Here is a 27,375-nt window from a genome sequence, read left to right on the forward strand (position 1 = left end):
CAGTGTCTCATAGAAAGTGTTTCATTGCTTCACTAACGTTGATGATTTTGAACTAGACATTTTAATATGCGACTCACTGATAGAAGAATTTGCAAATGTTAAAGGCCCAGACTCAAATAAATCCGAGCGAATGATAATCTTTTCTCACATGTATATACAAGAGCAGGTATGCTACTTTCAAGGTGTGTTACATCTAGTCATCAGTCGTACTTTGAGGGCGATAAGTTAGCCTAGGGGCTGAAGTGTTCCCTTGTCACGCAGATGACCCAGGTCCGATTCCCTAAATGGGTACAATGTGCGAAGGCCATTTCCTAGAGTCCCCCAACCTGATACTGCTGGAATATTGCTAAAAGCAATGCAGAACTAATATCACAACTGGGAAGTAACTAATATGTCAGGCAGATTTGAGAAACTTCGTATTTGAAACTGAGATGATAATTTTAATGTTTGTTTGTTTGATGTTAAATGCTACAGTCAGCATAATCTAACCTCACACATAAATGTCACTGATTGGCTGAGCGCTCTTCTATTATTTTCAATGCACCCTGCGTACAAGCGAGGTGTATTGCAATACACCCTGCTACCAATAGCAACTCATTCAGTACTTCATAGTATTTATCTCGAATACCATTGCATCACACATGATGCACAGGAATTACTGATGTTTTACAAATGCAAATCTATGGAATTGTTATTCTTGTGTCGTAAGACATATCTATCGATGGCTGCGAACAATTTTGCCTCACATTCCAATAAATAAATTTTGACAAAACATTCAAATGTAGTCCCTGTGGATACTAAGAAGGGGAATTACATCGCGGCAACTTTACTAAGACTACAGAAAAAAACCTGAAGGAGTAATATTCCATGTACATAGCAGCAATGAATATTCAAGTCTGGACCAGATGAACGGTCACATTTCACTTATGACATGTATGGGTTGTTGGACACCAGTTTCTATCCAGAATACAAATGTTTTCCTATATTTACTATTTTCAGTAACTATTCCGATATGTCACTTAACAAATGTTTGACACTAAAATAGTACTGATTCTTTTATAGGGTTGTGAAATCTGGGGTTATAGACATTGAGTATCCATTGATGAAGTCCAAAGTGCCTTCTTTAAAATAAATACAAGATGCCTTGGTACAAGTAAATAATGCTCATCCAGCGCAGTACTGAGCGAGATTGGGCAGCATAACTTATGTTCAAATTATTTTTGTAAATGCATTCGCTATTGGTGCAGACTGATCCATATGAATGCAAATAAATACCAGCACACTTGTTAGAATATGATGAAAGGTCAAGATTAGCACAGCCAAGAAAATGGATGTCTCACATCAGACTTCTACTTTTCAAAACTGGATTCTCATATATCTATATTGCCCAAGATTGTGGAGATACGAAATGTTTTCTAAGATTGTTCAAACAGAGATAAATGAATTCAAACTTGGTGTAAAAAAAAAATCAGTCGTACAACATTTCTTTGCTTCTGCGTAGTTGTTATAAGTTATCATTAACTACAGAATTTCATTTATTGTCAAATTCTGTAGGTAAGGATTTAAAAGTTGTTTTGGCGAAGTTTTGAATACTTTCTCAGAACTTAAAGATTCAGAACCAACTTTATCAGAGTGAGTGAGTTGAGTTTTGTGCCGCACTCAGCAATATTCCAGCTGTATGGTAGCTGTCTGTAAATAATCGAGACTGGACCAGACAATCCAGTTATCAACAACGTGAGCATTGATGTGCGCAATTGGGAACCGATGACGTGTCAACCAAGTCAGCGAGTCTGACCACCCGATCCCGTTAGTCGCCTCTTATAGCAAGCATGGGTTCCTGAAGGCCTATTCTACCCCGGACCTTCGCGGGTCTCTTTATTACGAAAGTTAAGAAAGCATTGACCGGTCTGCCTTAATATGTGATACGTGTGACAATGATGACTGTCGAAGATGAATTCTATTCCTGCACTTGCACAACCCTCTGGATCAGTCTATGAATCGTAATGGACAATTTCAGTGAGATTTTTTCCACAGGTTTTTCTTAATTAATGTTCATGTACTTATTCTTTTTTTTTCTACAACAAATACTTATCAGTATATTTCATTTAGTCCACAGTAGATGTAAAATTTATTTATGGAAAGGTTACAGTAATATTTACGATAATGATAGTAAACTATGAATGCAAAGCACATAGCTTTGTGCAGTTGAGTATGTTTATTCTTGAATATTCATCAAATTTAATGGTTGGTTTACTTCATTCAAGTGTGTTACTGAAACAACAATATTCTGATTAATCGAAATTTACAATTATATTTTACTTTGATAATTATTTTTAATACTTCCTTTGATCAATTTTAAATTTTTTTTGATCATCGGAACACCAGCTTTTGTACAGAACATCCATGTATACCTTATCAATATGGATAGCAGCTAATACTCCATGCATGCTGTTTGGATGTTGCATGCCTCATATTTTATGATGAGTCAGCATATTGTTAGAGAACTGTGATGAAAGGGCAGGTGTTCAACACATGCTTATTTGAAATCAAAACCTGTGTTATCTCCAGTAACTGAGATAGATGTGAGTTAATAATGGGAGATGAAATGAGCAATAAACACAATTTTGTGGTCACCTGTTGGTAAATGTGAACAGTGTGTGGAGCTTGTTGGCCATGCTTAACAGTGAATGAAAGCTGATAGCCCTGTTGGGAGTTTATGGTGTCTGGGAAGCCAGCTGGAATGGGTGATGTGTGTCACGGTGGGTTCTCCTTAACATTCCACCAGGCGGTAGCTTATTGCACATCTTCTGTTAGAATTCATGGTCAAATTTGTGTTTACTCCATGAAGTTAAGAACTGTAATTTTCAAGAGAGGCTCAATAAGTCTTTTGAAATATGGCAGTCGAGAGTCTTGGGAGACTGAGTCATTCTCAGGGTTGTGTTATGTCAATATAGAAAACAGAGAAGTAATTGTCCTGTGGTGTAGACAACTCAGCATCCATAGGTATGTCTGCCCATTGGTAGGGTTAGACTTGCGGTTAAACGCTCCCAAGTAAAGCTTTGGGTTGATTCCCCACATGGGTACAGTGTATGAAGCCCATTTCTGGTGTCCCCTGTAGGTAACTGAATGATATATTATTCATTAATTATTTGCTGACTTTCTTCTTCACATGTTCACAAGGGATTTGGAATTTTATTAGTGGGTTAAAGAAACCAAAGGCAGGATGGCGATTTGCTCATTAGTTGATCATAATGGTTGTTAAATGTGCTCAGTTGTGACCAGATAATGTCGTGGCTGGGATCACCCAGATCATGTGTCCAGATAGTTGTATGTGCTCTCATAATCAGATCTTCCAGTTGTATATGTCCATATTATCAAAACTCCCAGTTGTATGTGTTCTTATTAACAAATCTTCCAGTTGTATGTGTCCAGAACAAAAGATCTCCCAGTTGTATGTGTTCTTATTAACAGATCTCCCAGTTGTATGTGTCCAGAGCAACAGATCTCCCAGTTGTATGTGTTCTTTTAACAGATCTCCCAGTTGTATGTGTCCAAAACAACAGATCTCCCAGTTGTATGTGTCCAGAACAACAGATCTCCCAGTTGTATGTGTTCTTATAACAGATCTCCCAGTTGTATGTGTCCAGAACAACAGATCTCCCAGTTGTATGTGTTCTTTTAACAGATCTCCCAGTTGTATGTGTCCAGAACAACAGATCTCCCAGTTGTATGTGTTCTTTTAACAGATCTCCCAGTTGTATGTGTCCAGAACAACAGATCTCCCAGTTGTATGTGTTCTTTTAACAGATCTCCCAGTTGTATGTGTCCAGAACAACAGATCTCCCAGTTGTATGTGTTCTTATAATTAGAACTCTCAGTTGTGTATGCCCAGATTATCAGGTGTCTCAGCTGTATGTGTTCCTATTTACAGATCTCCCAGTTGTATGTGTTCTTATAACAGATCTCCCAGTTGTATGTGTCCAGAACAACAGATCTCCCAGTTGTATGTGTTCTTTTAACAGATCTCCCAGTTGTATGTGCTCAGATTATCAGATCTCCTGGTAGTATGTGTCCAGATGAACAGATCTCTCATTTGTATGTGTCCATAATATCAGATCTCTCTGTTGTATGTGTCCATACTATCAGATCTCCCATTTGTATATGTCCATACTATCAGATCTCCCATTTGTGTATGTCCAGATTATCAGATCTCCCAGTTGTGTGTGTCCAGATTAACAGATCTCACCTTTCCTATTGGTACAGTCCATCTCAGTGCAAATGCATCAGCAGACAGTGCCCCTATTAATGGTATTGTGAAAAAGAATCCCCCAAGAGTATCTTCCCTCTCAGTAGTAGCACCAGACATCTACCTGGTTCTTGTAGACTAGACTTGATGTATTGGAAATATGGTATTGTGAAAAACTTAATCACCAAATAGTTTTTTTTATCTCGGTCAGCACCATGGTTCTTGTCAAGTAGACTTGATTTATTTGAAATTTGGTATTATTAAAAGGAATAACCAAAGACTTTATTCCATCTTAGTATCAGCACAAGACAAATAACTGGTTCTTGTTGAGTAGATTTGAAGTATGGGAAATATGGTAATGTAAAAAATAAGTCACCAAACAATTTATTCCATCATGGTGTCAGCAGCAGACATCTACCTGGTTCATGTCAGGTAGGCTTGATGTATTGGAACTATGGTTATGGAGAAAAAGAATCCCCAGACAGTTTATTCCATCTCGATGTCAGCAGCAGACATCTACCTGGTTCATGTCAAGTAGACTTGATGTATGGGAACTACGGTAATGGAGAAAAACAAATCACCAAAGAGTTTATTCCATCTCGGTGTCAGCAGCAGACATCTACCTGGTTCATGTCAGGTAGACTTGATGTATGGGAACTACGGTAATGGAGAAAAACAAATCACCAAAGAGTTTATTCATCTCGATGTCAGCAGCAGACATCTACCTGGTTCATGTCAAGTAGACTTGATGTATGGGAACTACGGTAATGGAGAAAAACAAATCACCAAAGAGTTTATTCCATCTCGGTGTCAGCAGCAGACATCTACCTGGTTCATGTCAGGTAGACTTGATGTATGGGAACTACGGTAATGGAGAAAAACAATCACCAAAGAGTTTATTCCATCTCGGTGTCAGCAGCAGACATCTACCTGGTTCATGTCAGGTAGACTTGATGTATGGGAACTACGGTAATGGAGAAAAACAAATCACCAAAGAGTTTATTCCATCTCGGTGTCAGATGTCAGGTAGACTTGATGAATGGGAACTACGGTAATGGAGAAAAACAAATCACCAAAGAGTTTATTCCATCTCGGTGTCAGCAGCAGACATCTACCTGGTTCATGTCAGGTAGACTTGATGTATGGGAACTACGGTAATGGAGAAAAACAAATCACCAAAGAGTTTATTCCATCTCGGTGTCAGATGTCAGGTAGACTTGATGAATGGGAACTACGGTAATGGAGAAAAACAAATCACCAAAGAGTTTATTCCATCTCGGTGTCAGCAGCAGACATCTACCTGGTTCATGTCAAGTAGACTTGATGTATGGGAACTACGGTAATGGAGAAAAACAAATCACCAAAGAGTTTATTCCATCTCGGTGTCAGCAGCAGACATCTACCTGGTTCATGTCAGGTAGACTTGATGTATGGGAACTACGGTAATGGAGAAAAACAAATCACCTAAGAGTTTATTCCATCTCGATGTCAGCAGCAGACATCTACCTGGTTCATGTCAAGTAGACTTGATGTATGGGAACTACGGTAATGGAGAAAAACAAATCACCAAAGAGTTTATTCATCTCGATGTCAGCAGCAGACATCTACCTGGTTCATGTCAAGTAGACTTGATGTATGGGAACTACGGTAATGGAGAAAAACAAATCACCAAAGAGTTTATTCATCTCGATGTCAGCAGCAGACATCTACCTGGTTCATGTCAAGTAGACTTGATGTATGGGAACTACGGTAATGGAGAAAAACAAATCACCAAAGAGTTTATTCCATCTCGGTGTCAGCAGCAGACATCTACCTGGTTCATGTCAGGTAGACTTGATGTATGGGAACTACGGTAATGGAGAAAAACAATCACCAAAGAGTTTATTCCATCTCGATGTCAGCAGCAGACATCTACCTGGTTCATGTCAGGTAGACTTGATGTATGGGAACTACGGTAATGGAGAAAAACAAATCACCAAAGAGTTTATTCCATCTCGGTGTCAGCAGCAGACATCTACCTGGTTCATGTCAGGTAGACTTGATGTATGGGAACTACGGTAGTGGAGAAAAACAAATCACCAAAGAGTTTATTCCATCTCGGTGTCAGCAGCAGACATCTACCTGGTTCATGTCAGGTAGACTTGATGTATGGGAACTACGGTAATGGAGAAAAACAAATCACCAAAGAGTTTATTCCATCTCGATGTCAGCAGCAGACATCTACCTGGTTCATGTCAGGTAGACTTGATGTATGGGAACTACGGTAATGGAGAAAAACAAATCACCAAAGAGTTTATTCCATCTCGATGTCAGCAGCAGACATCTACCTGGTTCATGTCAAGTAGACTTGATGTATGGGAACTACAGTAATGGAGAAAAACAAATCACCAAAGAGTTTATTCATCTCGATGTCAGCAGCAGACATCTACCTGGTTCATGTCAAGTAGACTTGATGTATGGGAACTATGGTAATGGAGAAAAACAAATCACCAAAGAGTTTATTCCATCTCGATGTCAGCTCCAGGAATCCTCATCAGCTGATGTTCCACCTGGTTTCTGTGGCAGGTAAATAGCCAGGCATTGCTGATTGAAACTTTTTGTGTACAGTGGAATGCTGGAGTATATTTGGGTCTGACTGAATCGCCAGGCTGTGTTTATGGTACCTGAAACACCGGATAGGCACAGTGGTAGACAGACCGAATCGGCGACACAGAGGGCTGAAAAAACATGCTTACATGAGTAGCTATAGAACTAGTTACTGGAGAAAGCTGGAAGATGGGATGCCTTGTTAAGCACTGTCAGTGTCGAGGTGATGATGTCATACGTGAACAAATTGTTTTAGTTTTATCTCCGCATGTCATAAAAACACTGACTGTAACAAAAGTGAAATCATAATTGTCTTTGGGAAGGCAATGGTTGTGAATAAGGAAAATAAGTTGTCACATTTTCCCTTAATTTCTCTTTATCATCTGTTTCCTCCTTAACTTCTTCATTTGCATTTTATGAATATTTTAAATCAAATATCCCCTACTTTTCCTAATGAGTGAAATAGAAACTCAAAACAGCAAACAATTAAAACAATTTATCCATGGAACATTATTCAGTGTCATGTCATTTGTTAGTTCAGTGTCATGTAATGTTACAAGCTGCTGAGCAGTGTGGGCAGTTGTGGCAAGTGACCCTCTAGAGAAGAAATGAGGATGAGAGAGGATTCCCAATTCGACACAAGAAGTTCTTCTAAGACAAGACTTCAGTTGATGACAAGTTATAAATATGCAAAGTCATAATGGCCGAGGGAGGTTACTCCTGGGTAATGCATAAGCTACCTACCACTAATTAGTAATATGGGCTGTCAGTATGAATACCTTGACTGGGGCTGGTCTGAAGTCATGTTTCTGTCACATACTCTGTTTCCCAGAATATTCATCTGGATGCAAGTGAGTTTGTTTGAAACAGATTTTGTTACACACCACAAGATTCATTTTTGAAAAACATGAGATGGAATTGGTGTCTTTAATTCTTCATTGTGTCTTCTTGATGTAAGAATGAATATTTTTATAAATGAGTTAGAAACATTGTGACACCCAGTCCAGTTCAGAGTAGGATGGACAGTAGTATGGCCTAATGGTTAGGGTGTTAATTCATCATACCAAAGATGCGGGTTCGATGCCCCACATGAGTACATTATGTCTATTTCTGGTGTCCATGATATTGCTTGAATTTTGCCATAAAGAGCGTTGTAATGGCATACCCACTCACTTATAACAGTAACACCCATATTTTAACATCGATTTTAGACAGTTGTGCAATAATTCGTTCAGATAAATTGACCATTTCATCGTTGCATAATGTTTAAATTTGAACAAAGCAGACAGCACAAATCTATTTGCCGAACCATAGAATCTGAGACCTTAACCAAATGATTATTGTTTAAAATGAAAATACCATTTCTAGGTAATGAACATTTCACGTCCACATATATTTTCCTGAATACCTTTCCAGCTTTGCTTTAGACACAAGGGAATATATGTATATGTTCATCACAGTCACCGTGGCAGCACTTTCTTCACCATAAAGTTCTTCAACTCCCCTCTTTGGAGGGAAAATATAAATGGTTGCTGAGTAGGGGCTATTACGCTTTCCGGCTGAATTGTTTATTGTGAACAACAGCTGTTTTTCCCAATCGTCAGAGTTCATTGCATTCCTGAGCTCATAAAACAGAACGAAACCATCCATGCTGGCATTAAGATTCTTGTCGCCAATCAAAGTGTCCCACAAATAGCGCTGGATCAATCTTGTGTTGGACCACTCAACTTTATGTAAGGTCGATCGGCACACTTCGTGTCTAATTGAGAGTTGTTGGGTTGAGATAGTTAGTGATAATGCATTCCATTCCGACAAGTGGCAATTACGTTATTTCATAACCTCTGCAAGTTAGCAGTGTTATACAGTGTTCAGATAAGCTCGGTAGACAGTGTCCACAAAATAACTACAACTAAAAGAATTTTTCTTTGCTACAAATAACCATGAAAAAAACAATGTAAAACAATATTGACTTAAAGCCACATTCTTTTATGTTTTTACAAATCTATATTTGCTGACTGATTGAATGCAAGCATACACATACTTCTCTTTTTTGTTTAACAGTGAATGTATTGAACCAGTCTCAGTGAGTGCATTGGACCAGTCTGTAAATAATCAATTCTGGACCAGACAATCCAGTGATCAATGCCTCACTGCAGTATCTTTGGATAAGTTAGGAAAAGAAGTGATATAGCATTACTTGATAAATTACAATGATTTTTTAATGAATGCCAGGTCTCCCAATAGGTGCTAGGTATGAAACATAAAACATAGGTCTCTAATAAGCTTTGGATCTTTAATGTTCTTTGGGTATATTTGATTGAAATTACTGCTCCCAGATGATAAAAAATTGATTAGTTAGACTGTAGCTCAAGCAATGCTATTGAGATCCCCCACAACATGTTTTGCAGAGGTATTAAAATGCACTCTGTCTTTGTGTGGCTGCATCTGTGCACTTGCCCAGAACAGAACTTAAATACTGTTCACTATATCTTCATCAAACTTGGCACATATATAGGTTTGATGGTGCACTGAATAAGTATTTTGTTGTGTTTCCATGCCAACCAAATTGGATTTAACTGAATTTGGCAGTATTAATCCTTTCTGGAGCAGAACTTAAAAACTTTTCAATATTCTCCTTGCACTTTGCAATATATACTGCTAAAAAAAATCAATACGTACCTGTTATCAATTTATACACTTAAAGTTCAGTAATACAGGGCAGTCATGAAGAAAACCTGAATGAACATTAACGGTCCAATGCTGCAAGAAACTGTACGTCACAATATGACAAGTGTCCCAAGGTCAAGGTCGCAGAAGAGTCAGTATCTTGTGTGGCCACCATTAGCATCAGTGGTTGCTTGGCATCGGTGTCCCATAGACTGGACCAGATTCTGGATGAAGTGCCTGGGAATGAGTTGGTACTCTTCCCTCATGGCCACAATCAGAGCAGGTAACGTCTGTGGCTGAGGGTCACGCTGTTGCACATGGAGATCCAATTCATCCTGCAAATGTTCAATAGGGTTAAGATCCGGTGATCGTGAGGGCCAGTCATGAACCTGAACATTGTTGTGGACAAGGAAATCCCTGGTTATTCTTGCTGTAGCAACCGATCATTATCATGCTGAAAAACAATGTTCTGACAGTTCATGAAAGGAAGGACATGAGGCCTGATGATTTTATCATGGTAACATCAAGCTGTCAAATTGCCTTGGACCTGAATGAAATCTGTCCTGCCACTGTATGAGATTACAGCCCAAACCTTGACACTTCCACCAGGAAATTTGTCCTCTTCCTGTACACAATTTACAACATAGTGTTCGTTGCGACGTCAATATACATGTGCTCTTCTGTCAGGATGCCGCAGCATGTAACGTGACTCATCACTGAAGATAACCGTTCTCCACCTTTGCAATGGCAGAGATGTTGGCAACACCACTGTCTGCATTTTTGCTGATGTTGATGTGTAAGGACAAGTCCTCGCAAAGGTCTTCTGGAATGAACATCAGCCTCATGTAAGTCTGATCAGATATTCTTCTCAGTCCTGGCCTTACTGGTGTTGTGAAGGATGCAGTGGTGAACCTGTTCCACAAATGTTGAAGCTGAATGAACCTGTCCTGAGCTTGCGTGGTCGCCCGGGGTCGACCTGACCTGGGGCGATCATGTGTTGACCCATGCTGCTGTTAGCGATGCCATAGTCTTGCTATTGCAATCATAGACTGAGACTCCCAGCTTCCAAATGACCAATTGCATTGTTGCACTGAGCTTCAGTAAGTCTAGGCATGACTTTAACACCAAACTTAAGGTTGTCAAATATGCAAAAGCATTGAAACCTTCTGACCTTTATTGGAAATGATGCATGCAATGTGCGTGGAAATGGAAACGCATGAATTTCTTCCAACAATTTAATGCACTTATTGAGGAAAACAGACTGCCTTCATTGACAATGGATTCAAACTTGGAAATGTTCATAGACTCCAGTGATTCAAATTTGAAAAGCTACATGGAATAATACTACCTGTGTGCTTCTGTTTTGGAGTAGTTTACTTTGGCACATGTCATCAGTTCCCCATTGCACAGAACAATGCTCATGCTGTTGACCACTGGATTGTCTGGTCCAGACTTGATTATTTACAAACCGCTGCCATATAGCTGGAATATTTCTGAGTGCGGCATGAAACTCAACCCACTCACTCGCTCAAGTTTGCCACACCAAAACATTTGACATCATCATAACTAACAGACATATTCATCAAGAGTATTTTGTCATTTGTATTTTGTTGGGGAGGATACTGAAGACTTTCTGTTTTTGTTGACGTGTTTACCTGCAGGTCTTGGAGTCATAAGAACCTACATGTTTTTCAAAGCTTGTTCAGAGAATAAGCAGCAGTGCCCTTATTAGGAGAATGGATATTGAATGGATACCAATATGTTTCTTCAAAAGAGGTGTACTTTCAATCTGACGGTTTGGTGAAGTTGAGTAGCATTTACATGAATCCAATTAATTGTCTGCATTCATGTTTACCTATTCAATGGTCAAGTGGTCAAGACTAGATGTCTTGTTTTGTCCAGTCAACTACTCCAAATGAGTGGGAAAGAACTGGCATATCAAAGGTATTGGTGCCTTGACCTTGTATTGAACTTTTAGCTTAGTGTTCCAGATTTCGTTTTAGCTACATTTATACTCGGGCTCTTTTGAAACTGGTATTCTGGGCCTATTCACTAATTTGTTCCAAGATAAGTATAGGACTGATCTTCCACATGATGCTCAAATTCTCCTCCCCCTTGTAACTTGTTCACTTCACCAATAAGTACCTTACAGCATTTCAAATGAAGGGTATCACATTTGTCAAGTCCAAAGTCAAGCCAAAATCATTAGAAAAGGACTCAAGAATGAGAATGAGTTCTTTCAAACTGGCATCTCCTTTGGCAAGGAGCTCCATGTCAGCCATGTAAAGGAGTTCAGTAAGAGGTGTTGGGGATCTGTGCTGAGGAGGTCCAGGATGGTAACCCTCCTCTTTATTGAGCAGAAAACTTAAGGATTTAAAGACAAGTGGAAAAGCAAAGGACTAAAAAAGTTCCCCTGGAATATTCCCCTTCTGACTGGAATGGACTCTGAAGTCTGCACCTGCAAATACATCTTCACATTTAATGTTACTACTTCTTATTCTAATCATCTCATGCCATGGTATGTTGTCCATCTGTTTTCACTGTCTGGTTTCAACTACATGTTGTGAAGCAACTTAGCTGATGCTTGTCACGCCGAAGACCCTTGTTCATTCACAGTTATTACAACATGTGAAATCCTCACGTACCCACTCATCACACATCACAAGTCACACAACCCACCATGACCCACCCACTAATTTACAATGTTTTACTCACACATTCTGCCATTCACTCAAGCATGCATGCACTTGTCACTTGTCTCTTGTCACTCATGTAACAATCACCCACCCAGCCACCCAGTCACCCGATCACGAAGGTACAATGCTTTGCAAGCTAAAACTTTGTATTGAATCATTCTATGCTGACAAAGTTTCACTTTTCAAGATGACTGCTTCATTAATTCATGATTCTCTGATGTGATACTTCAGTCCATATAGCTCCACCCTGCCTGAACCTCCAGTCAGGATGTGAGATGAATTTGCACTCTGATGTCCCTTCCATCCTGACACTGACTAATATTACTAATTAAATTATTCCTCCATGTAGAAAAAATGCAGGTAAAGTCTCAATTTTATCAGTAGATTCTCATTATTGCTTGTAAACACTCAGTCACTGAAGGCACATCCTGTCAATCTCGGTAATAAGGTGAGCTGCTGGCGTCAGGGACTGGATTTAATTAAGAACAACACTGATATGGATTTCAACAGCGTTTATTGCCCTGACATTTAGCAGTGATACTTATAGGTTTTTCTGACAGAAGAATCCTCCAGATTCATTATAATTCAGCTTTCTTTGACTACATGGGACCAGAAATAACAAAAGCCTACACCTGCCACCATCAGACATACAAGGTTTACAGTTAGATACCAAATGTTCTACTGTAACTACAGACAGTAGATAAATAAGGTGGAATAAGAGGATCTTGGTTTTAATGTAAAAACTATCAAAATTTTAGACTCACTAGTGTAAATATAGGCACTTGTGTCTATGAACTGGCCTAAACTAGGTTTTGCTCAATTTTCCAGGCTGTTAAAAGTAGTATTTAAACTTGAACTGGCCCCGATTTCTCGAAACAAACTGAAGTTTTTGCTCAAATCTCAAATTGAGTTTCACAATTTGAAACTGCTGATTTTTTAACTCAACTGCATTTTTTAAATATAAAAGCCCAAACAGCTTAAGTAATCTATCCACCAAACTCAAATTGTCCCCTATAGTTTGAGTTTTATGTCGTTTTCAGTTCATTCTGTGAAATGCGTTTTTACAAATTTGAGTGAAAGCTCAGACTTAAGTTTGTTTCGAGAAATCAGGGCCTGATGTATTGTAAAATAAAGTCGCAATGTTGTCATGTGTTCAGTATTATGATGAAACTCCATGAAAATTGGCAAGACACTGATGTTCACATGCACTATATTTGCACGTGCTTTTCCACTATTTGTTTCACGGTCCTGGTGCAATTCATTTGCATAAGGTTTGCAGTTGGCTCCCCCAAGTCAGTGGAGAAATTCATCTTCAATGTAACCGTATATATGTACATAGCGTACTGTGAGTGGAGAAACTCATCTTCATTGTAACCGTATATATGTACATAGTGTACTGTGAGTGCTTTTGTAAAACAACCTAATATAGATAAGATATTTTTTATTGTGCAAACATTCCATGAAGTGAGTCACACTTTTGATGGGTAATATGTTTGTAATGGCATTTGTTTAGGTTATTGTCTGGAAAATCGAAGAAGCTCTGGGGTTAAAAAATCACATTGCCCGACACCCAGGACATGTTGGGCAATCAAATAAGGGTATCTTACTTGTCCGTGGACTAGATAATTTCCACTGATGGTTTCAAAGTGCAAGTAGAGTTGGATTTCATTTCATATCTGCTCATAATGTAGCTATTAAATTTCACAATAGTAATAAAGCAGAGTTATCGTTCTTTGAATTTTATCACTCTCCTCGATAAATGGTCCAGTAAACATTAACATCATGCATTGTGTCATAAAATCAGGGCAAATTGAAAATTAGTCAGGACAACTTACTTTTCTGAAGTTACTTGCCCTGTGACAAGTGGCTTTTAAAAACATTTTTGAACCCCTGAAGTGTCATGTGGTGTTTTGAATTGAAAAACATCAATTTAAAATCAATGATATTTGAACCTAAGTTTGAATTATGAAGTGAGACGATGGAGTATTCAAGTGGTTGAAGCATCCGTTTTGAACTTGTGTTCAGGAAGCCAGTGACTTCATGAAACCCTTTGTTCTTGTCAGATGTTTAAATTTAAATTTGATGACGATGATGATGGTTACCGGGTGGTGATGATGACTGTGATTGTAGTGTTCATGATGATGATGATGATGGTGTTGGTATTGGTGGAGATGATAATGGTGTTGTTGTTACTGGTGATGATGATGGTGTTGGTGTTACTGGTGATGATGATGGTGTTGGTGTTACTGGTGATGATGATGATAATGATAGTTGTGGTGATTGTAGAGATGATGATGATGATGATGATGGTGATGGTGTAGTGTTGGTGGTGATGATGTCGGTAGGTCTCAGTAATACCTTGCATACTTTACTCAGTTAACTAAACTGACTTGCGTATGATTCGTTGTGACGTCCAAACTCTACAACAGCATTAGCTAATGGTAGGTGATGCCTATGTATATATATACTATTATAGCCATAGCCACTGTCCGGAGTTTACTCAGTCACATGACTTCTATGTTGAGTATTTGGAAGTGGTTGCCAAATGTTTGGCAACATGACAATTACAGAAAACCTTTAGTCTGTTCATGCATTAGTCTGTTCATAGATGCATTTATATGATCCATATACTATACATGGATAGACTTGGGAGTGAACAATCATTTGCGTGAAAAATTATTTGGAGCTCTGTAATAATGAATAGAAACAACCCAAACTCAATCAACGTGGTTGAAACCACACATGCAAAAACAACACCTACATCGCCATCCATTCTAGAATACCTGAAGAGAATCTGTCAGGATTACAAGAAGAAAACTAACAATGATCACTTCACACTTCACGCGTGTCAATACAGTTTTCTGCAGTATGCTTAATCATTATTTTCTAGACATGTAGTAAGTAGGTAAGTAGGCACAGCTTTACAAAGCTCTGTCTGGAATTTGAGATTTATCTCATTGTTTGTGGAAGTGGATGCTTACCAGCTCTTGTTCTTGTCATGGAATATTGGAATTGATGACAATTACACCTCACTATGTTTAGCCACGGCATTGCTAAGCTTTTAAGTAGGAGTGGGGTAGTGAAATATACTGCAGGCCATTGTGGGAAGGCTTCTGTCTTGAGCTAAGTCAATTGAATGAGTTTGAAACACACCCCCATGGGATGATATCGGTCATTGTGTGGCTGGTTTGTTTGACCGTTGGTCATTTTATTGTCATTGTAAATGGAAGCGTATCACAACCAGATGTAGTCACTGAACAGTCTTCACGTATGGAAACCAGCAAGGGGATTCAACCTGCACCTGTAGCCTTGGCGACACTTAGTGACTGTTTAACCTAACTGAAGATAGTTGTTGTGTATATTTTCACTGACTCCTGTCCAACTCAAACTCAAAGCCAACAACCTTAAGTCCAAAACCTCCAAACCCTAAAACAATCTTCAAATCATAAATTTGAAACCAATTAAGACCCGAAAATATCAAACCACAAATTTAAAACTACAAACCTCGTTCTGCAATGTCAAAGAACAAATGCAAAAACAAAACCATGAAACCCCATACCTCAAACAAACCAAACACAAAACCTGAACTCAAAAATCAAACATTGACCTCAGATAACCTGAAAGCCGAAAACTCCAACCCCCCAAACCAAACCCCTATAGCAATCTTAAAAGCTTCACGATTTCATAAAACGACAGACAATGTTGTTAGAGGCTCAACTGTTTACTGAGAATGAGATAATACACTCCTACCACATACGATAAGTTTTGTGGTACATGGCCTTTGGTTCTGTTTGTTTTGGTTCGGTATATTAGATATATTCATAATGGAGAAAGTTTGCAGAAAGATCAAAACCTTACATTGTTTAATAGCATGAAAAAAACCCAATATAATCTGTGTTTTTTCTATAGAACAAAACAGTATGAAAACTGAAAATACCGATTTTTGGATTGCGTTATGGTATTCCGATCCGAAGGCAAATTACCATTATTCTGCTAATGTCATGGCATACCGTTTCAACTTTTGTACATCTGATACACTTGACATTACAGGTTATAAGTGGTATTCAACAACCCAATCTGGGTGTAAAAGGTGACAGATTAATCATATGGAGAAACTCATTAACAGGATTAATGCTTGTTATTGCATCCCATAGATACTTGTTATCATATCTGTTGATGTTGTTATCGCATTTCACTGATGCTAGCTAGTTATCACATCACAAATTATGCTTATAAATCAGTCCCTGAATCCTCTTGTCCAGACATGACCTTATATCAGACCATTGTCATATAACTGGAATATTTCTGAGTTCAGCATTAAAGAACAACTGGGATAACCTCGCGATTTATATGTTTGTTCATCTTTAAGATTTCATTCCGGACCTTGGTACAGTTTACCAGACCGTTCTATATCAGTGCCATTTCTGGTGCCCCTCACTGTGATGTGCAAGAAATATTGTCACAAGTCGCGTGGAATACTACTCATGAATCATTCACTTTTGACGTGTTGACCAATTTCATAGTCGAGTGTCGGTTCAGAGGTCATGATCCTCATGTCTACCTGATCTGAGAGATTTGAAAATGGTGCTTGTTACTTGACCGTTGTTAAACATTGGCATTAGCATGACACAGAATGTGCAAGTTTGGTCTCTCTCTCTCTCTTTTTTTCTCTCTCTCTGTCTCTCGTACACACATTCTCTTTCTCCCTCTCTTTCTCTTCCTTTCTTAGTGTGTCTCCCTCTCACAGTGTCTCATTCCCACACTGTTTCTCACACAAATGCTTATCCACACACACTCCCTCTGTGTTTTTACGTGTGTCTTTCTTTCTTCTGTTTTTATTTCTTTCACACACACTAACACTCTGTCTGTTTCTTTCCTTTCCTTTCTCTTCCTCTCATATACTGTCTTATTCTCTCTCACACATATTCTCTATCTCCCACAAACTCTCTCTCTCACTCTACCTTTCTCTCTCTACCTCTCTCTACCTCTACCTGAACTGTAGCAGTTAAAACCATTTCAATAAAAGTCCTGAAATAGATGCATCAAATAGTTTGGCCTTAGCTTTGAAGCAGTGGTCTGTGTTACCATCTCCTACAGCAGCGTCTGAAGCTAAAAGTCCATCCTGTCCTCACCACAAATAACACGGAGATCATTCCAATAGACACGTACATCGAGATCGTCTGTCACAGGTCTAATCACGGCGTGATCACAAGTATCAAAGTTCTGTTGTCTATATTTGATGTTCTGTCTGCCAGTGGAACCCTCAACCAAATGCCACCCAATGAATATTCAATGTATTAACTTGTCGCGATATGTCAAACAACTCACAGATAATGAGACCAGGTGACGAGCTGCGTGAAATGTTGGACAAGGAATCTCATAATTCTCGTATCTCTATCTGTCACTCGGAAGGAAGCACGTTCACAGGAAAGTCGAATTAATGTCAGCGGGTTCCAGTAATTAATAAATTACACCATTCCATTAAAGTCTGCATTTCTCACATTTTACCAAATCGACCGATAATTGAATCCTGATGCCTCTGAAGTGTATCAGTTATCACAGGGTTCTGAAAGAATCTCAGATCATTCCAGTCCCTTATTAAGAACATTGCCAGTACAGTAGTGGAGCTTTCAGGTCCAGATTACACTGTTTCAATACCATGTAGTAACATTTCCAGAAACATTTTAACCTGATGTTAATTTGGTATTTGATTCTTTGATATCTGCGATTCTTTAGTTTTGCTGAAGTTTCTTGGCAATAGTTGAGACAGGAGTGAGGAAGATCTTCTGAGAAGGAAGCTTAATTTGTAAAGGATCAAAACCTTTGAGTTGCTTTTGATCCTTTTACAAATTAGCTTATGAACTGATCAAATATGTACTTTCGATAAGCTAGTAAGCAAAGGGCTGCAGCTTCGAAACCAGGTATTAGAACTGGATGTCAAAATTTTTTAATGATGTGATATTTTGCAGTCATATTCAGTAATAACATGACAATGTTATGCCAATCTTCAAAACTAGCAATAATGCAACATCAAGAGCTGATCCTCAGAAAATCCCTGGGATGCAGGCATTTCTGTAGAAAATCCATGGGATTTCATGGAGAATGTCAATGAAACTGCCTGTAGGGCTTTACTCAGTGAAAGTAGAATGAGATGATAGAGTGACATCACAGGAGGTTTATAAAAGTGGGATTAAACAAGTGCATTATTAACCCTATTTTTCCTTGATAACTGAACCTGTGTTTTATGGCTTCCTCCAAAATATGAAGAGTCTTTATAACCATCTTTCTGGTCTCCACATCATGTTGACACACCAAGATATATTGGGATTACAGTTACAGGTGGCGGCACCTAAAACTAAATTCACTCACTCAAGGATATTTCTGGAACACTTGTTTTACTAGTGTTTCTAATTGAAGATTTAGATTTTGGAGTTAATTAAAAGGGATCGAGTGTACAGGCCCGAATATTTTTCTGATTTTGATTTAGAGTTGGTTGGACTCTATTCATGCTGTCAATGAAGGGTTTGTCTGGTCCAGAATCAATGTCTGGTATGCCTGCAATACTCCTAACTGTGGCAGTGAACCTCACTCACTAACTCGAACACCCATTGACTCAGTCACCTATTTACTCACCCCACCCAGGCGGTGGAGTAGCCTAGTAGTTCAAGCATCCGTTCATCACACCAAAGATCCAGGTTTGATTCCTCACATATATACAATGTGTGAAGCCCATGTCCCCCCTGCCCTGATACGACTTGAATAGTGCTAAAAGCTGTATAGAACTGAACTCACTCGGTCACTTACACACAACACTCACTCAAACAAACACACTCCCATCACCCAAATTAAGTATGTACTGTGAATAAAAAAAATATAATATCAACTTCTTTTTTTTTAATTATTTTTTCACCTGAACAGTGATCAATAACAGATTCTCCATTATTTCGACAAGGGCAGATAACTCCTCCATTGAGCTCCCGAAAAATTCATTGTATCTAACTGTAGCTTTAATGTGTTAGATAACTTTTTATATCTGTGGCAAGCAGTATTTATTTCCTTGACACATTAATGCCCTTAAATGCATCTGTAATGTAGAGATTTGGACAGCTGGCATAAGTAAAATATATGCACCAACATTTTTCACTAACTCAATTTGGCATTGCATCATGTCGTCAATGCCGGTATTGACCCAACATTTTTTCACTCTGGGATTGCACTGAGTGATATCATATATGTTGTTGTACACTAAGGTGTATTAGGTTTAAATGACTTTTTGTCATCCTCATTGATACCGCACTGGGAAATCAGATGTCATGTAGTTGAAATCAATTGTTGTTACGTATTTCATGACTGGATCTATCATTTAAATATTTCACGTTTTGTCTTGTCATAGTTTTTCATACCTTGCTGTAAAAATCATACGTATAAAATTTAAAATAATATTTCATATTAATGTATGAAAAATTGAAGAAATTTCACTAATGTTCATAAATGTTTCTTTTTATTTGAGGTTTTAGTGTTAGTATGTTGATTGTTACTGTAAATCGAAGAATCCTTAAATTAACTGACTAACATGGTCAGGTGGTAAAGCTCGCTGACTTGGTTGACACATGTCAACATATCACATGATCAATGTTCATGATGCTTAACCAGCTTAATCCATGGGGTATGTACCCAGAAAAAGTGCTTGCACCACCACAACTCACGTTAGGGTTTATAAAGACGTAACACCCATTTTGTAACAGAACCCTTTTCCACAAACTGACTGTGTTTATCATTTTAGGGGTATAACTGGCATTAATCCCAATCTTACAGATAGAGTTATGATTATCCTAGCATTAACCTAATGAACTTGTACCACCCAGGGTCTTGTCCAGCAACCCCATGTTTAATGGTGGAATGGTGGGGAAGCATGGTGGTTAAAGCATTTCCACGTCATGCCCCAGACGTCGGTTGGAGTCCCTCCCTGAATCACTCACTCACTCACTCTCACTCACTCACTCAGAAATACCACCAAGGGTCAAGTTCAACAAACCCATGTATAATGGTGGAATGGTCACCAGGGGAAGCCGAGTAGTTAAAGCATTAACGTGTCATGCCACAGACCTGGGTCTGATTCCCACCATGGGTACATTGGATGAAATGTATTTCACATATTTGCTCACTCACTCACTCACTCACTCCAAGCTGAAGGTTAGACAATAATGTGAAACAGCACCCTCACTGTTGTTTAAAACAATTGTGCAGTGAGCAATTTCTATACCATCAGAACCTCAGGACAAGTGTGCTTCAAGTGTTTATGGCTGTTCACTGCTGTGGTGAGCTAGTTCTTTGTAGAAAGTTAATTTCTGTGCAACACTCCCTGTGGCATTGTTGGTATGCCTGATATAATGCTGTAATTATGATTCAGATAGACAGATAAATTAGTCTGAACCTGAGTAATATCAGTTAATGCTTTTAATGTTCTCCTTAGCAACCAGTAATAGCATGCATTTGTATGGACACAAACAGCAGGATAAATAACATGACATGTCTTGAAGCATTAAATATGAGTATCCATTTGGTTTAGATTTATGGTAGGGAGAATGATTTGAGACCTGGAGAGGGCGTTCATGAGGCCAGACAAATTTCCTGTCATGTTTTGATGGTTAGTTTGGAGAGATCGACTGGGGTTTGGACACAAGCAGAAAAGTTGGAACTGTTTTCATTAGGATATACATATATTGTGTTTTCAATGTATAGGTTTCAGATGCAGATTTGAGACTTCAGAAAGAGGATTTTTAACTTATTTGCTTTTGAACATAAACTGAGGGTTGAAACCAATTGTGATGTTGAAACAAGGCAAGAATCTCAAACTGAAAATTTACAGGTTTCTAATTGAAGTAAAAATCTCCGAAATGATAACAGCTCGATTTCGATCACGTGTTGACCCTTGCTATGGACACATTCAGTTGCCTTGCAATTGCAGACTGAGACTCTCCAGCCTCCAAATGATCAATCACATTGTTGCACTGAGCTTCAGTAAGTCTAGGCATGACTTAAACACCAAATTTAAGGTGGTCAACTGTCGCAAAAGCATTGAAACCCCCTGACCTTTATTGTAAATGATGCTTGGAATGTGCTTGCAAAAGGAATTGCATGAATTTCTTCCCGTTCACAATTTGGTGCATTTATGGAAGAAAACAGATTTTGGTGCGTTTTGGCGAGTTGTTCTCAATGACAATAAATTCAAACTGGGATATGTTTGCAGCCAATGTTCACCATAGATATACTGATTACATAGACACCAATGATTCAAATTCGAAAAGTTACATGGAAAAATACTACCTATGTGTTAGGTTTTTTTTGAGTAGTTTATAACAGAGGGGTGGGATGGTGATTGACAATGAACGGGTTGGGGGGGTGTAACCTAGCAGAAGGCATGGGTTATATTCTCAACTTGGATACAAGGTGTGAAGTTGATTTCTGGTGTCCCCTGCTGTGATATTGCTGGTATATTGTAAAAGCATCATAAAACCAAACTCACTCACTCATCATCACCATCGTGTGGTCAGACTCGCTGACTTCGTTGACACATGGAATTTGTACCCAGTTGAGCAGATCGGTGCTCATGCAGTCGATCTCTTGATTATCAGGTCAAAACCTGAATATTTACAGACCGCCACCATATGGCTGGAATATTACTGAATACTGTGTAAAACTAAACTCACCTATTAAGTCATAATCCTCCAACCAATCAAACCAATATCACAAAGCTCATTTGGTCAAACATCCTCATCTGACACCCAATACCAACAGAATTTCTCTCTGAAGTTTCCTTATTTCTGGCTAAGACAGTTGGATGTAACTTAATGAGGATCTTCTTGCTACAGGAAATGCCTCTTGGATTACACTAACGATTAGCTGTGAGATCGGACACTACTCACAGGACAACTATTGTTTACCGGGAGAGCAGCAGACGACAGTCAGGAAGTGGACTCTGGTTCAACAGGACATCACCATGGTGATCATAAACTCCATCTCTTGTTGGAGGTAAGTACATCAACTCGGCAGGTCAGTAAGTTATGTGGCTGATTCCAGAATATCAGAAGTTTGGGGACTTATTCACCTCCATATGTTGGATTCCGCTCTTCTTCAAATATCTTGCAAGGCCTTCTTGAGCAAAACAAAAATGTAATCTTTCTTTTAATTTCTGTCAGTTTTATTCAGTTCTAATTTATATGGACCTAAATCAATCAGAATTGATACTGTCAACTGTCAGTGACGATTGAAATCATTGCATTTTTAGTGTGGATTTTCTTCGGCATAATTCAGCAGTCCTTGAACAGACTGGTGTGAATTCGAAGTATGGTAAACACATTCCTAGTTTTTACACAAACCGAAGTGGAGTTACTCATCAGAGAAGCTGACCAAATGCTTCACTTGAGTTTCTGTGATCTGGGATTTAAATATTTAGTGTAAAGGTGCGTCCCTTTACCATACCAGGATTCACTAATTAATACCAATTGTTATCATAGATCTGTATTTCAGGCTGTAATGGGTCATTAAGTTAGATAAGGCTTGTGTACTCGGCATCTTGTTGACTGTCATGGTTAGTGATTATGGGATGTAAGTCTTATCAGTTTTCTTTAACATGAAACAAGGTGCTTGGACTTGTGTCAGATGGTGCAGTTTTTTTTGTTTTTTTGTTTGTTATTTTGTGCCACAATGAGGTGTGATACTCCGATAGTTAAGTAATTGACTTCTTTTGATAAACAATCAACACAAAATACAGGAAGTATGAGATTCATTCTTTTTTATTTAGAGTTATCTGCCCCTCTTATGTTTTACAGGTTTACTTGATATGTGTTTAAAGTTTATTGTCAGTTATCAAAAGAGATTTTGACTACTTCAACTTGTTTTTATGTCATATGAACTATACATTAATTTATGGTATGACTTCAAATGAGACAAGCAAAGCAAACAAAAACTATTGTAATAGTATTGCAATACTTTGTTGCAATAGACTATCAGTGTTGCAATAGTATGTTGCAGTTGAGTACATGAGATAAATTCATGCAATAGCAGCAGAGCAATTTGTTGAAGTCTTCATCGCTAACAGTAACTTGATGAAGATGTATCATAATTACTGATGTTCATATTTTAAGATGCCATGCATTTCCATCCACTACCAGAGAAGGTAGTGATTAATGTCAAATGTAATGTGACATACTGCCTTTTAGAAATGGCCAAATGTATGCTATATTTGGAATTACTCTTTTACATCAGAGTACAGATTGTAGTGCTGTTAGGACCAAAATCATCAAAAGTACTAGAATATGTACTTTATAGTTATTGAAAATATGTAATTCCAAATACAACATTAGTTACATTTTACCATTTCAAAATGGCATTTTTAGCTAAAGCCTATTGGCTAAGAGCTGTAAGCTAACAGGGGAACAAATGTCCTTAAAGAGCTTGCTGGTATGTTTCTATTCTCTATCAGCTTATCTGCAAACACAATCAAAGGTCACATCTATAGTTAAAGAAATGTTATGGGTTTTTATGAAAATACAAATTTCTGAGTTTCCTTTAAGCAAGATTTCCCAGTGGATCTTGTTAAAGGTCAGACCGATATTTTGTAGAAGAAATGTTGATAGCGCAGGTGAGAATGCCCCTGGGTGGTTGTTGTGTGTTGTTACATGATCGAGGGGGAGTGATCTCAGTCTCTGTGAACTTGCAGTGTATGTCAATAACATATATGGAATGAATTCATGGAGGTCCCATCAATGAAGACGTGCTCAACTGATTCATAGTAGCATTAGTCCATTGTCATCTTCACCCTTGCTGAAATCTTCATCATCACCACCACCACCATCAGTAATCATCATCGTCGTCGTCGTCATCGTCCTCTTCCTCCTCCTCCTCCTCCTCCTCCTCATCATCATCCATGGTCATGTTCATAATCATAATCACTTGGTTAGCTCAGTGGTTAGTGTTTACTTGTGACACTGAAGACCTGGGTTTGATTCCCCACCTGGGTAGAGTGTGTGAAGCCCATATCTGGTGTCCCCCACCCCACCCCTCACCCCCCACCTCATCATCGTGATATTGCTGGAATATTGCCAAAGGTGGCATAAAACATAAAACCAAATTTACTCACTAACTCATAATCAAATTCATTGTCATCATCATCATCATGATCATGATCATCGTCGTTGTCATCACATATACCCAGAACCGTCAATACACTGCCCTCTTAAGCAGTGTGTTTTTACCCATGTGTTGTGTGTGTGGCATTGTACCAAACTCAAAACACATTGGTAGATTAGTGGATATGCTTTTGGAAGCATGGATATCCTCAACTTAATGGATGATACATCTGAGTATTGTTTCCATGCAACTTATTGAGGAAAAAACTGTCAAATAGAAAACTGTTATGTCCATCATTACAAGAATCAATATCTTGTTTCATTTCCGTTATCAGCAAACACATGGCCTCAATCTAATATCTGTCTTAGATGCTGTCATTTATTATACCATATAATAGTTCCCAGAGGACTACTTTTGTGTGATTTAGTACTCCATATTTGATTGCTCATAATTTATCAATTGCGGAAATGCAAATTAAAAACAGGAATTTCTACTTATTGATCATGTAATGGGCTGATGAAGGAGAATTCCCTGAGTAAAAAATGATTCATTAAATCTATATATTGTTTTAGATGAACAGACGTAAATAGTTGTCCTGCTGGGAAGCAATCAGTTCTGCAGAATTAAATAATCTTTTGTACTATTTTGAGGGACCCTGAGTGTATATTTTCAGTTTGATGTTTGACTTTCTGTAAATGGGCACCATTACCAGTAAAAAATTTCTCTTTTGTATGGAAAATGGATTTTTGGTTGGTTTGGAAAAACTTTGTTGTATCAAATAATATTGTATCAAATAAATCCTTTACAAATTTCAATGAATATTTCACTGTTTATAAATGAATAGCAGACTATTAAGTTTATTATTGGTTTATCACTCTACATGAGTTTGATGATTTTGCCAGAGAATGAAAACTTAATGTCAAAGACCACTCACTCACTCACTCACTCACTCACTCACTCACTCACTCACTCACTCACTCACTCACTCACTCACTCACTCACTCACTCACTCACTCACTCACTCAATTGGCCCATCATATTATCAATCTCAACTCCCAGTGGATCATACAACCCTTACAGTCAAACGGGTCATTACAGCTTTCTCATCTTTACAAGTTCCCCATTCACAGCTGGATTGGCTGGGGCACATAGTGACAGTACTTAGTCCACGTTTACTGCATGTTGCTGTATGTTCCTGGGTCCGTCAAAATGACGCATGGGATCTGCATCACTTTAGACGTTCCTTCCACTGTAAGCTCACATGTTGTGATATAATACTGTTGAAATTCCCCACTAACTCATTACAGACCAGTGCAGATCTGGGTCAGAATTGGCCTTCTGTAATCCCTGGTAGCTGTTAGAAGGGGACTAGAAGGGGATTGGATGGTCAGATTCACTCACTTGTTTGACACATTTTAGTGTGCAGATTGATGCTTAGGATGCTGATCACACTCAATCATTTACAGATGACCATCATGCAGCTATAATATTACTGGGGCAGTGGGGTAGGCTAGTGGTTAAAGCGTTTGCTCGTAACGCCGAAGACCCGGGTTCGATTCCCCACATGGGTAAAATGTGTGAAGCCCATTTTCTGGTGTCCTCCACTGTGATATTGCTGGAATATTGCTAAAAGCGGCGTAAAACTAAACTCACTCACTCACTCATTGCATATTACTGTGTGTGGCGTTAAACCACAAGTCAAACAATGTACTCATCACATGAATTTATTCTTCTTTTTATTCCTTACTACATTTGTGCTCTCTGATGAAATCCTTTTTCATTTTAGAAGTAGTACAATGCCATTGAAAGTTTGACTTTTGCATAAAACCAACATGGCTGTGTAATAACAACCATTTTGTGACAGCTGACCTCAAACTTCAATCAGCGCATGTTATGTCTCCCTGCTATACAGAAGGGAAGTGTAGATCATAAACATGCATTGAGAAATACTTAATTGCTTTCATGGAACTCTTCAGCAATATCACGGTCGTATTCAGCAACAAGATTGCTCAATTATTCCATTTCTAAAGTACACAGAGGGAAAATGACCTCCCATGGAAGAGCATGATGACAGAATCATGATGAGGAATACTGGCCCTAATAGAAACCACAGCCTCATGTTCTTGAATACTGAATCCTTGTTTGTCCTTCACATAGAGCAGGCTACAAGAAATGAATTAGAAGGCTTTGGTGTGAATAAGTTGTGGTAATGATAAAATTCGTATTTAATGGATGTCGGGGATTGGCGACCGGTGCTGGACGTAATGGTTACTGTTGGTTCTTTGCGAGGCTGTAGATAGACTAGTCTCTGAAATAAACATATTTTACAGGATAAAAAACTTCATTAAAAAATAAAATATAATGAAAATCAGTCAAGAGACTTTCTTGCTGATGATACTGTGTTTATTACTCCCTCATTGAAGCAATCACTGTTTAATCTCTTACAAAGTCATTGCACATTGTGCACATCTTAATAACATCGCATAGTGCTGTATGTATGCTGTCAAGTTATGACATCACAATGCTAATACATCTGTCACAATAGTATTAGACCTTTCTTGACTCGTGGAAAGCTGAGTATCACCAAACTCATTCAGTTCTTAGGAAAGTACTTTGCTCAGTATTATTTTGCTAGTGTTGGGTGAGTTAAATAAACTAAGTACTAAACTATTGTTCCAGTTAAAGATTTGCCGTGACAAAAGGTGTAAGAAATCCCCTGTGAGCCAGCAAAACAGAACAAAGAAAAGTCTAAAATATTCAAATATTGTAATATTTAGCAAAGAGAGCACGTTACACAAAGTAACAAGTCATTTTCACCACACCGATTTCAAATACAATACAAATGAGACAAAATCTAAGGCAATGGGTCACAAAATATATAGCAAACTATATGGTAGTGAGAAACCGTTATGCAGAATGTAACACAGCGAGCAGTCCGGCAGCGGTTATGTACATCAGGCATTGACGGATATTGATGATGTACACTCCAGTAAATCTGTACGTGTCCCTCGACAACACGGCAAGTAGCATTTATAAATACATTCAGTC

The 27,375-nt window shown here is 38.4% G+C and overlaps 1 protein-coding gene and 1 pseudogene across 3 annotated transcripts in view; both read left to right on the top strand.

Moving 5' to 3' along the window:
• Window positions 1–27,375, top strand: part of LOC137255966 (uncharacterized) — a 589,910-nt pseudogene that overhangs the window by 72,046 nt on the left and 490,489 nt on the right.
• Window positions 1–27,375, top strand: part of LOC137255973 (beta-4C adrenergic receptor-like) — a 228,221-nt gene that overhangs the window by 51,228 nt on the left and 149,618 nt on the right. For all 3 annotated transcript variants that reach the window (XM_067793593.1, XM_067793597.1, XM_067793596.1), the window contains one exon: window positions 22,068–22,227. The gene's annotated coding sequence lies outside the window, so the exon portion shown is untranslated. The remainder of the gene's footprint in view (window positions 1–22,067; window positions 22,228–27,375) is intronic.

This window comes from Haliotis asinina, chromosome 11 (assembly GCF_037392515.1).
Source record: "Haliotis asinina isolate JCU_RB_2024 chromosome 11, JCU_Hal_asi_v2, whole genome shotgun sequence".
NCBI lineage: Eukaryota > Metazoa > Mollusca > Gastropoda > Lepetellida > Haliotidae > Haliotis > Haliotis asinina.